Here is a 12879-nt window from a genome sequence, read left to right as displayed (position 1 = left end):
TGATGATGACAGTTACACTTATACTTTGAGTATATATTTTTTATATTTTACTGTATAATATTTTATTATAACATTGCTTTTAGCATGAAGCAATTATTTGCACAAAGGTATTTACACGGACCGCGCGTAATTGTATAGTTGCTTCAATTCCGTTCTTGTGACTCATTGTATGGGCGATACGTTCTTTGGCAGGGTGGATGAGGGTGTATTTTGCAGAGTGACTATAAAAAAAAGGGCCAAAGGAAATTACCGGACGGGCGTATACCGCGTCGGAGTGTGCTCGTGCGAAATGTCGCCCGTTTAAATGCACCTTAAATTCACAGCGAGCTCCAGACTCAAAATTTTCAGAGCGTTTTTATATCGTCGCTCCAAAATGGAAAAAAAAGCAACGACTATCGCCAGGCGAATAACACGGATGATGTTTGCTCGCGCTTGGTCCACTCATGTCTCGCAATGTTGATTTTCATCGTAAGCGAACAACTGCTAGGTTTTTTTCTCTTCTTTGCCCCCCCCCACCCTTCTTTCTTTTTTTTCTCATTTCTCTTGTTCTCCCGTTCGCCAGACTTCATAAATGTGTGTACGGAGATCTCGTCGAAGTCGTCTGTTTCTTCTCTCCTGAAAATACAGGGCTAACACAAAAGCGCATCACGAGACGTTGCCAGAAATAAATGAATCTATATTTATGAGCCAATACGCCATTGCGGGAGATAATAATCGGGAAAGGGGAAAACAGTAGCGTCATTACTGTCACGCGTATATATAGATATATCAGAAAATAAATATTTGAATAATTCAACTTGGAGTGCTGACAAGAAACATTTGGACGCAATTGGACAAAAGGAAGAATAGAATAAAGCTTGTTTTTGCTTTCTTGCTTGGATTCATAATAACAAAAATATATTACCAATAACGAATAATTAAATATATTGAATATTTTTGATTGACAATTTTGTTGTACGTGTCCAAATCTCGTTAAAAAAATGTTTTGAAAGTAGTAAGACATTTTTGACGTTATTGCATATTTTATTTGACATTTTAATATGCTTTACTCTGCAGCTTGAATATATTTAATAAAATTTTGCGAATATTTCGTAAATAAGTGTTACACGCCCGTAAGGGAAGAGCTAAACGGCTAGCAGCCAGATTCATTTATTGCTGAGCGCGTAAGGCACTTAATCACGCGACCCCCGTTTCGTCGGTTTCATTATCCTGTGCGCCTTATCGTTTCATAAAGATATTAACTCGCGAGAACTGGGATGGCGCGAACGGAGCTTTACGAGGATTTCCGCGGCGCCTTATTGAAATCAGTCTGCGCGGCAGAATTTCGCACCGCGTAGAATATGACGAATCAATGGCGTAATCAAAGGCTATAAAGGCCTCATGTTGCGAGGGAGTCAATATTATAACCATCTGAGATTAAAATGAGACGAAGAAGAAAAAGAAAAAAGGCTATAAAGAAAGAAAGGAAAATTGAGGGGAAAGAAAAAGAACGAAGCAGAGAATAAATAAAGTAAAAGGAAAAAAGAAGCTGAGGGTGACGTAGATTTAATTTTGCGTCACTTCTTCTTCGGCGTGCATACTGAATGTTAATTATTATTAAGACCGGCGAGAAGAAATTGACAAATTATTTGAAATCAATGTTGCATGATATAAAGGGCCTAAGCCCTTAGTTACGCCATTGCAGACGAGGAAGATGGCAGGACGACGAGGTGAATTAATCGCGAGAACGATGATATTTGAAGCTCGAATTCGAAGCGAAAATCGCATCTTTCGGAAGCATCGACTGTGCACAGCCCTCTGAACTTTCTGCTGCAATTCGATTGAATCCGTCCAATTCGCGCTCTTGGAGTGCGATCTGGGACTATAACGGCTGGAGGCTCATGAATATTCTTAATTGATCGAAGATTGAAGTCCTACGGCCGTTACAAAGCCGCCAATCAGCACGAGAACTCGTGAATAATAATTTCGGGTCAGGCTGAATTAAATAATCGCTGCTTCTCCGCGTAACTGATGCATAGTGTCCGCGAGTATTTCCCGCTCAATGTAAAATAATGTAAGAAGTTAATACGCTCGCATAGTATGGATTTTAACTATTGCATTACATACTTACAATTTTGGTAGCTGTGAGATTACTAACGTTTTAATGATTGTGAAGTGGCAAAATTATTATGTTTTAGAGAAGAGGTGATATCTATTTGAATTTAAGTAAATGAGTATATTTATTTTCAACTGCTTCTAATTGAGAAATTACTCGTGCTTCGAGTTTCAATTAAAGCAATATTGACTTCAAGTTTCTTCTTTTTCGAGAGAGAATTAGTTATCGAAATTGAAGCACATTGGCAGTCGATTAATATACGTAATTATATAAGGATATATTCAGATGGATTTTGCTCGCATCAACGGTAGAATGCGAGAAAAAGTAGCTCGTGCTCCGAGGGTTAAGCTGTGAAAGCCGGGGTCAATTGTGCGCATCGATCGCTTTGTTCGCCGGGAGCGATTATTCTCGACCGTCCATTCATAATCGCAAGAGGTTCCCGCGGGGGCATTGATAAATCTTCCTAGGACGTGTCGCATAATCGTTAAATCAAAGGTAAAGTTTCGCGCGGCTCGATTCGGCTCGGCACGATTCGGCGCGACGCGTAGGGCATAGCGCGCGGCGGGCGGGTCGAACTTTCCTATGCGAGATCAACGACCCGTGGCACATTGTTTCATCCGAAACGCGACTATGCCCGGGCTCTCTCAGGAAGCGCGCAATCCTAGCGCTTTCCCGGCGAAGCCACGGTAATCGTGTGCATTCGTGAAGGGTCCTCGTCGGCAAGCGTGACGCAGTATGGAAGCAACGGTGACGGGGACGAGATGCAGAAACAGCGAGGAAAGCGAGAGACGATGTGCGATGGTGTGGGGTGGCAGGTGCATGTGCGCTCTCGCCGGTATGCGTGTATGTATCGAGTGAGGGAGAAAGAGAGGACTAAAGGGGCAAGGAAAAACGGATAGAGATAAACGGAGAAACGGAGGAAGAGAAAGAGAGGGAGAGAAAGACAGCCGCTTTAATCGACGCGCCAGGTAATCGTCGCTGAAAGTAATTTACTTCCACGCGTGCCACCGACAAAGCTGGCTGCTCTCGAAGCTCGGTACACATTTTAAAATCTAATTGAAAATCTAATTAAAGCGGTAGGAGCCGCGTCGGAAGGCGGACGCGTGATGTGCGGAACGAGAATGAGCGAGCTCTCAACGAATCGGAGCCGAGTGACAGCCGCTTCGGCTTGGCTCCGAGAGAGAGGTCAAGCGTCTTTTATTATTAGTAATAAACCGGAGTCATGAAGCACGTTGATAGAACGATATGGCATCTTGAAAGAAAATATCAGATTAAAAAAGTCGCTGCTCTTATTTTTCTCTCTTTTAATTGCGACATAAATCGATAATAAGAAATAATCAAATAATTATGTAAATTGATTATTTAAGGCGATTTTAAAATAATATATTATTTCCCATTTTAATTAAAAAATATACAATTTTTTATATAAGTAAATTATAAATTATATTAAAATAGACGAGAGTTAGAAAAATAAAATTGAGATACATTAGTACCTATGCTTTGTTTGCGTAACTTTGTTTTTTTACTAATAAATCTGAATAATTATATTAATAAATTAGTTTTACATTATATTATTTAACAAACAAATATTTGTACAGCTTGTTCTTAATATCATAAAAACGAGAGAAATATTTTCTATATTTAGAAAGATGAAAGAAGTAAAACTGCCAGTTATATTGCAGACGCGAGGCATTGTCTGAACATAAACGTACTATTCTACTGGGAGTTTCTTCCTCTTTCTCTAGCAAACACTGAGGAGAATAAAGAAAATTATTATTGCGACTATTGGTTGCAAAATAACAGTTAAAATAACTAGGACGTATTATTTCCGTATTTATATACTCTTGTCACTTTTAGTACAAAATTGCGAAAAACTTAATTTACACTTTTTGAGAAAATAAATTAAAATCTGCTGACGAAAAGTTTCTTGCAACGCATTAAAAAGTATTATAGCGTATAATGTAATAAAGTATTAAAAAAATGTAATAAAGTATTAAAAAAAAGAAAAACAAATGTTTTTTTATCAGTAAATAACGCTTATATGATAAGCAAGTAGTTGCATAATAGTTGCATAAACATGACATTTTACTTACGTTTTATTAACGTGAGTATATTTCATAAAATGCAAATTTGTAAAAAAATGTTGACTATACTCATACATATAAATATGAGAATATATTATTCCTCGACATAACTAATGAAGTTAAGCGTGCAGATTAGACGAACAAATGTTTAAACGGCAACGAACCCTCTCGCGGAATTAATGAAGAAAATTTCATACGTTCCGTCGAGGCGCGGGCACGCGCGCATAACAAACATTCGAATTGATTCATTTCCGCGGTCCATTTTCGTCGAACAGTAAATTTTGCTCGGCAGCGTGCTAACGACGAAAGTTACGCATACCGAAAGTGGAGCGATAATTTCATGAATCTATCGCTCTAGCTGTTCAGTCTAGTTCGCATGTAGTGTGTCAGTGTTGCTCGCGCTAGCGTTGCCCGTGGGGGTAATTTATATGTCAGGGTTCTCCGGGTTTTCTCTCTGTTTTACGGCCTGTAAATATCGCGAGATATCGGGAGCATCCTATCTGCGCTTCGCAGTAAATTGAAAGTTCATTTCGGTCAACGGCTACGTAATTTTTATCGTTTGTTTGCAGAAAGAAAAGTTACTCGCAAAGGCTGAGGATTAATTTTGGGAATGTAAAAAATTTACTTTATTATAAATCTATTACTGATTTAGTTTGCGTAATGCTTTTTTTATGCTTTTTTACCGTTTCACAATAATGTGCAAATTTTATGTGCAAATGACGTTCCATTCATCATTTACACGATGATAAAGAAATGTAGCGTTGCATTTAGGAAGCGCAAATATTTTTGTAGATTTCTGTTTGCACTATGACGTCTATTGGACGGCGTTGAAAGTATTCCTTCATCCGGCTCTCCATTTAACTTGCTTCATCCACGTGAAATTGCTTTCGGCGCAACGTTGCGCGCGTTTCGCGTCCACGGTGTTTTATTTCAAGGGTAGCTTTATCAAGTGACGAATGATATATCGCGGTCGTTGATATCGTTGAATTATGCATGGATGCAACAACTACATAATGCGGCTACTAATTGTCATGTAGTGTGATATATCGAGGTCGCGCCGGGAAAACGTATAATATGTAATATTTTCTGCCACTGTTATACAAGTGTGTGCTGTTCGCACACACAAAAGTTCCGACAGAACTCGCAACTACGCGTTACAGTATTTTGCAATGTTTAACATTCTTCGTCAGTAATAAATACATAATTTCTCTAAAACATACTCACGAAAATATTCACAGTTCGTGCAGCTGTACATTGTTATTATTTTGCATAGATTTGATAATATTGTCATGAATAAAACTGCAGAAAAAGTTTTATCCATACGACTTCTTTGTGCGTTGTTTTAGCGATTCTTAAATATCTTCCGAAGTTTTTCATTAAATGCAATTTTTGACAACAATACCGCTTCAATTAGCATTAGCATTCAACATTATCCAAATGATATTTGATACAATAATGCTATTATTATTTAATGATTTCAATATTATTAATAATAATGATGTATAGTGTTGCGGATATTTACGTAACACGCGATCCGGTCTTGTTTCACGGAGGCGACGCAAATCCCCCGCCGTTCATGGAACACGGGCTCTTCATCCTATAAGAATCGTATTACCCGATACGTACCGTAACTCCAGTGCCTGTTGCGCGAAGCTTCGAGCCATGGCTATTTGTCTTCGGTCCCACCTGCATTACATTCCGTTCTCCACGCCGTTGCGAACTTTACGGACGCGCGTTACACACAGCCGCACCACCATCTGTATGTCGTTTTACGGTTCGTAACGAAGTACGGGGCGTGTTTTCGTGCGTTCTTGTGACCGCGGAAGAGAGACCGGCCTTCTTTCCCTTCATCCAGCGATATACGGTCACTCGTTAAAAGTTTATGTCCGTAAGAGACGAACTTCGCTCGCTTAAGTGCATCGACGTTTGCGCGCGGGGACCGACACATTGCACACGTACCGCGACAAGTGCGGCCTCGACTCTCTCGAGCCGCGGCTTTCGCCTTTCCGAGTGAAAGCTCTTCGGGCCGTCTCGTCGTCGAGTGCAGTACGGGTTGCCTAAGCATGTGCACGGGCCGAAACCCCGTCGCCGTAAACGCGACGGCGACTAAAGTGCTTTTCCGCTTCTCGAGTGCAGACGCACGGGATGAGGTTGCCATCGACTTCCGGCTACCTCGGTCGTCCTTCCGACCTTCATTGGTCATTGATGTCCCCCCTCCATCAAACGATTCCGACCGGTGCGTTCTCCGCCCCTCCCTCGAGATAATGAAGTCCCGATAACTTTTACAAGAGTTCTTCGCGCAGAGTTCATGCTCGTTTTGGTCCTATTGCTTTTGCCGTCCGTTCGTTTGATCTTATGTTGAATTAATGTTTCCCGGGGTTCCGCAGCGTAATGCAGCATATTGAAATGTAAAACGTGCTTCGTACGATGTTGTGTATTCACAAATATTCGAAGATTTCGATAATTTCGGTCATTAGTAGAGCAAATTGGACGCAGCTAATATTTACGTAACTATGTAAGTGATTGCATATTATCGGAAGCGAATAAAATAAAAAACTGACAATTGATTACTCTCCCTAATATTACTTTTATCTTGAAAAAAATCGAACGAGTAAAAGTCGAATATCTGTACGACTTATTTGAATGTTTTTGTAATGAATTCGTGTTTAAATTAGGCATTTTAGCACGTTCATCAAACTATTGCATTATAATAATCTTATACATACCGTATTAGATTTGTTATATCATACATTTTTTGTATATTTTACCGGGTTAATCTCAAAACGCGGTTTGGAGATAATCTGTGAGCGAAAGTAGTCGGAAGAAGCGTAAATCTTGGATGGATTAAAGATCGAGGATTCTCTATAAGTGGCTCAGGCGGCTAAACTTCATCAGCGGATTTTGCACCTCGCTTTGAGAAACGTTTCATTGCTAAGGGGATGACGGAGGAGGCGTGACGAGGATATTCCGCAGAAGACAATGAAATTTAATTCGATAATCTATCTTTCGCGCGCATGACTCGAATAATGGTTGGTATGAAAGATCGCGGCCAATTGAAAGGGTCTCCGAAAAAGCGGTGCAAGAGCTAAATCTGTCAGATGTAATACTTTCTTAACGAAAAATCAAGTTATCAATCTTGCCGAAGAATAATTTAAAAATTAAAGAATAAAATTAATAATTTTTATATAAAAGTAATAAATATGTAAAAAATTTTTAAATACTTTATAGAATGTTGAATGAAATTAAAGAGAATGACGTGATTTAAGGTTGAGAAGTTACAACTCAAAATTGAATTATCACAACTGCTTTGAAGAAAAGTATAAATACGTTAAAATTGAGATTTTCCTGTACATATATTTTTTTGAAATTAAACTCTTGTAACACGATATGAGAAAGTTGCTCGTAGTAGAAAGAATCGTGTCGAATAGCATTAAAGAAACGAAACGAGGAAAACGAGGAGGAAGCATATGCGCGAGCGCGAGACTTTGTGAGCGCAGCGCAAAAATGAATGATGGGTGTAAAATAACGACGTCCGTATGTGTCAAAGGATCCCATTGTCTCTTCGTCGCATGACGGGCTGTCTCTTGCGATTTACACATTATTGCGACACAGAAGGTTCCTTTGTAAGGGAAGGAGAGCGGGTGTTAGATTCGTCTGAGAAATGTCGTTCATCTCTCCCAGCTCGCGAAACTGGAGGACCGACTCTGACACAAAGTGCATATGGACGACAAACGCATCGTCGTTATTGTCATTCTCGTTGACAGACAGAAGAGCCTCCTTCAAATATCACTATCTCGATATTAGGTGCACAGCATAGCGATTGTTTGATAGAAAAATTCACGTGCGAGTAATTTCTCGCGTGGAAAAAGACGGATTGATCTGTCGGGATTCAATCTGCGTGCGTAATCGAGTATTGTATTATATATCAAAAGCCGTGCACTTTGCGATAACAGAGAGGAAGAATGATGACTGTTTTAATGCCATCTTTATAAATTTAATTGAGTATTATTTAACACTTATAAATTATTAAGACGTGAAGATTTAGAAAATAAAACCGTAACGACCGTAACAGTGACGACCACTTATACGAATCTCGTAGAAAAAAATTGATTTTTAAATGCGCGAAAGAATTCAGTCGACCGAAAATGCACGGTATCCGACGGCGCCGTGTACAAGGAATTTATTAAAATTATACACTCCGATGAGCGAGCGTTATTCAACGAAATATCTTCGCGGGTATTTCTAATTAACTGGTCGCTAACGAGCGCTCCGTACGGTTGTGATATCGCGCGCATTGGAATAAAATTGCGCATGCGACACGCCAATCTCTCGACGTGCGCGATGACGGGAACGACGTTTTTCTCATATTATACGGCTGTTATGCGGGCCATCGCGAAAATGATAATGAAACTCACGCGCATTGCACAAGCGCGTTCGCGCTCGTGCGAGTCGCCGTTACGCCATGAGCACAAAGCGCGGGGTTTCGTAATTAACGGTGCTAATGATCAAATAATATGGGCCGCCGGCTAGCAGTACGGGCAACGCGATCATTCACTCCATCGGAATACGCTCTTCCACGCGCATGTACGATGATTAATCGAATGTTATACGCGCAACAATATTGAATTCTGTTGTTCCGTTGCTGCGTTTATAATCTCGAGAGACGCAAAGCCGCCATTTCCATGAGATCCAGTGTAAAAATAGTTTTAATATGATGTTTCACCGTCAGATGAATATTTACAATACTAATTACTTTTTGCGCTTTATTACGCTAAAATGTATGCATCGCTTCAGTGCATCACATACACGGGATACGTGAAATAAATATCAGAGAGGAGATGGTAGAAATATGAGATAGAGCAGAAATTTGAAATTACATGTGATTTCGACTTTCGCAGAAAAATATATAAATTTTCGACGCTTGCTGATTTAGACGAATGGCGGGGAAACGTTGTAAGTCGAGTTTTGCAATTTTTCGCCTGACGAGGTATTAGTATCATCGCATCGGTGTTACACGAAGGACATGACGATACCTGACTAGACTGAGAAGTATAATGGGTCGTTGCGCCGTTGACGTCGTTTCGTGTTCGATCACAACGCGGAAAAGAGATTATTCCACAAGGAAAAAAAATGTGAGAATACGTGACAGGTGCCTTGTACACGGCCTACGTGCTCTGGGATACGTCAGTCAAGCTGTCCGCGGTTTGCTTCGAGTATAATAAAATTTCACGAACACAGGCACAACTGGGAATAGTCGCGCGGACAGACAGATTTGACCTCTCGCGTGCTTTAATTAATACCTATCTTTATACATATTAATGGCATTAATCTAGCTGCTAATATCATCTGTATGTTATTACGTTACAATGATTATAACAATGATTATAACGTAACCAACCATATAATCAACGGTATAATATAATCTAATATCGGTTAATTAATATTAAAGTTAAGTTGCAGATCGCAAAATTGTTATCGCATTCGCGAATAGTCTTTTTTAAAATAATTTTCAGAAATTAGTACGATTGTATAAACAGTCTAAACACATATGCTAGTTTGTTGAAATAAAATATTCAAACTAGTTAAGTATTTATGACACTTCGGCATTTCAGTACAATAGATTTTATCATGTAACTTGATTTGTGTCTTGAATAGGATCTCAGCGGGAATGCGAGCTTCTGAACCTATATTCAACGTACGCTTGCATTTGTGGCGTTTGGCGGCGAACGCAAGCAGCTGAGATTCGGGACGAGAGGGAATTAAAGCAAGACGAACGGGCGAGCAAAGGTAAGCAGCGGGGCGGCAGCGAGAAGGGAAAGGACTCCGAGAGCAGGCAGAAGCCGCGAAAGAGAATGCGGGTGTTGAATATGCAAATTCCGTCTGTAAGCAGCGCGAGAGTTCTTTCTCGGCCGCGTAAAATTATAACGGGCTGCGTGAATTCGTTGCCGGAAAGCGAAGGCCACCGTCGAGCGCTGCACGCGGTATCCTTTCTTTTTTTCTGCCCCCCTCCCCTCCCTCCTCCCCCTGATAGAGTCAATTTAAGTTTCCGCTGTTCGCAAATGTTTTCCGTCTGTCTGCGCCGCACTCGAGCGCGGAAATGAAAGATCAATAGGGGTCATAGCGGAGGAAAGTCGAAAAAAGGCGGTGAGCGGAGTTCTCTTCTTGACTAATTCTTCAGCACCTTGGAACAAGAATGCTCAACGTCATTCTGCAGAGAAAAAGTAAGAAGATAGACGAGAAGGAAAAGCACTGCGAACAGCTGAACCTAGAATGAATTCTCTTTTGTTGAAAAAGCATTACTGCGTAATAGTTTGAAAGTGATGTGACAGTAAAATATTCATTAGTAGTCTTTGAAAGTAATCACTGAAAGAATATCTAATATTTATATATCACAAGTGAAAATCATTCAAATTCAGATATCATTGGTTATTCTACCACAACATAATAATTTCGTGCAAGTAGATCAGTATTTTTAACTTCAAATATATATATATATATATATATATATATACATTTTCAATCTTTTATTTATTATATTGATTATTTTTTATCACATTCGACATGAATTGATTTCTCAATTAAAACGTTCTCTCTGTCGTTTAAAAATCTTTCAAAAAAATATCGAAAAATCGAAACCGTGTTCATGGATTTCCGAGTCTCATTCAAATGGGTGCCGAGGTGCGGGCCTTACACTCCATCTACGCGCGGCCGTGTATGTATCAACGAAAGGGATGGCAGGGTAAGGGGGTAAAGCGGAGAACGCGGGCGTTAAATATGCATGCCGGGTAAAGCGGTAACAATAGAGGGTTCCTCGTCTCCCATCGTCTCCTCGTCCCCGTCACCCCGGATCTCGCTCCCCTTTGCCGGGGAGAACCTCGCAGTTGATCGCACGACCCGGGCGCAAAACACACCCCGCTAATGGCACCCCTGGTACTCTCGTGATATCCCGCGCGCCTTGTGCCGCCCTGTATATATATATATATATATATATATATATATATATATATATATATATATATATATATATATATATATATACATACATATATACATATACCCGGTCCACTTATCCGACGCTACCTACCATCCGGCCGTGCAGTGCGGACCAGCGTTCTTCCCGCATCTCGTATTTTCTATCGGTGCGAAACTCGATTTCCACCGCCGCCGGTTGCGCTAACTCGATCGCCGCGAAATGCGACGGCATTAATTAGCGAGCGATAATCGGATTGTAGTGATACACACGGCGTGCACAGTCGCTTGTGATGCACAGTCCACCCCGTGGCGTCGTAAATATTGCATTTGTATTTCGCCATATTTGCTGTCGAGCTTTCGCACGGAGAATCTTTATAGCACAATTTAGAAATTATTTTTTTTAAACTCACTCTGCGATAAAAGATATAATAATAAAATGTCCCGCGTAAATAATTTAAATTTTCTTTAAATAAAAATAGACGAAAGTTTTAATTTGATTAAATATTATTTTTTAAAACAAATTATTAATTTACATATTTGTATTTATATATGTATATTATGTTTTAATTATTGCTCTCTCTCTCTCTCTCTCTCTCTCTCTCTCTCTCTCTCTCTCTCTCTCTCTCTCTCTCTCTCTCTCTCTCTCTTTCTTTCTTTTTATAAAAATAATTCTTTCACATTAAAATTTTTTAAATGCAAATAATGCTTAATTTGAAACCGGTAATGAAACGTATTTATCGCGACGTATTTATCGCCGAATTTGCGTGGCGCGCGAGATATATCTTGATCAGCATGCGACAATGTGTTGCTTAGCACGGCGACTGACAAGCGAAGACACAGATCTGTTTGCTATCTCTCGGTGCTATCTCTCTAACCGGCTTCTCCGCTTGGTGCGATTGCCTGGAACATCTGCCACTGATATCGCTAGCGGACAGCTCAGGAGATTGCGATGTCTCGAATCCGATATGAGAGAGGGATCGGAATTAACCCGTTATAATCGAAAAGGGATACGTAGCAGCACCGTATCGAGAGACAATTCATACGGGAGTCATTCTTACTAATCTGAACTGAGATTCAACTGATTTATTTACGAACTATGTTGAACGGCTAGATATATATATATATTTATATATATAAATAATTAACAGAAATTAAAAAATTGGAAAGTTTTTGTCATTTGGGTGAATAGTTTCAAGGGCTTCTAGAATAAAGATCACAGTTTAATTAACAGAACCAGTCTCTGTCGGGGGAGGGGGGGGGGGAGTGTTGCAAGGGGTATTGCATAAAATATTCGAGTTAATTATCCTTTTTATATTCCTGGCGGAGTCACGCTGTATTCTTTGCATTAAAACGAGGTCCAATCGTAACGGGATTACCGGACTTCGCGCGTCGGTCATTCGTACGGCGGACACGTTTTTAAGGAGTTCCCGACTGCTCACGTACTCGAGAATTCTCTGTCCCGGAAGGACACGGGACGAGGGCTATGCTGATCCACGCGACACGTCACCGTCGCGATTCTGTAACCGTCGCGCCAGCCAGTCTTAAGGACATTACCGTCCTACCGCTATCTTATCCTCATCCCATTTCGCTCGGCGAGTCCCGCCGCATTCGACGGTAAAACCGAGTTTGCCCGGTCCTCGACAGGGCCGTGGATAAGAGAGGAATGGTCGTCGTCGTCAGTTGTTGGTCCGGCGGAATAGATCCTCGCAGGACTGCCGTGTGCGGCTG

Source organism: Linepithema humile, chromosome 7, assembly GCF_040581485.1.
Source record: "Linepithema humile isolate Giens D197 chromosome 7, Lhum_UNIL_v1.0, whole genome shotgun sequence".
In the NCBI taxonomy this organism is placed as follows: domain Eukaryota; kingdom Metazoa; phylum Arthropoda; class Insecta; order Hymenoptera; family Formicidae; genus Linepithema; species Linepithema humile.
Note: the sequence above shows the minus strand (reverse complement) of the source record.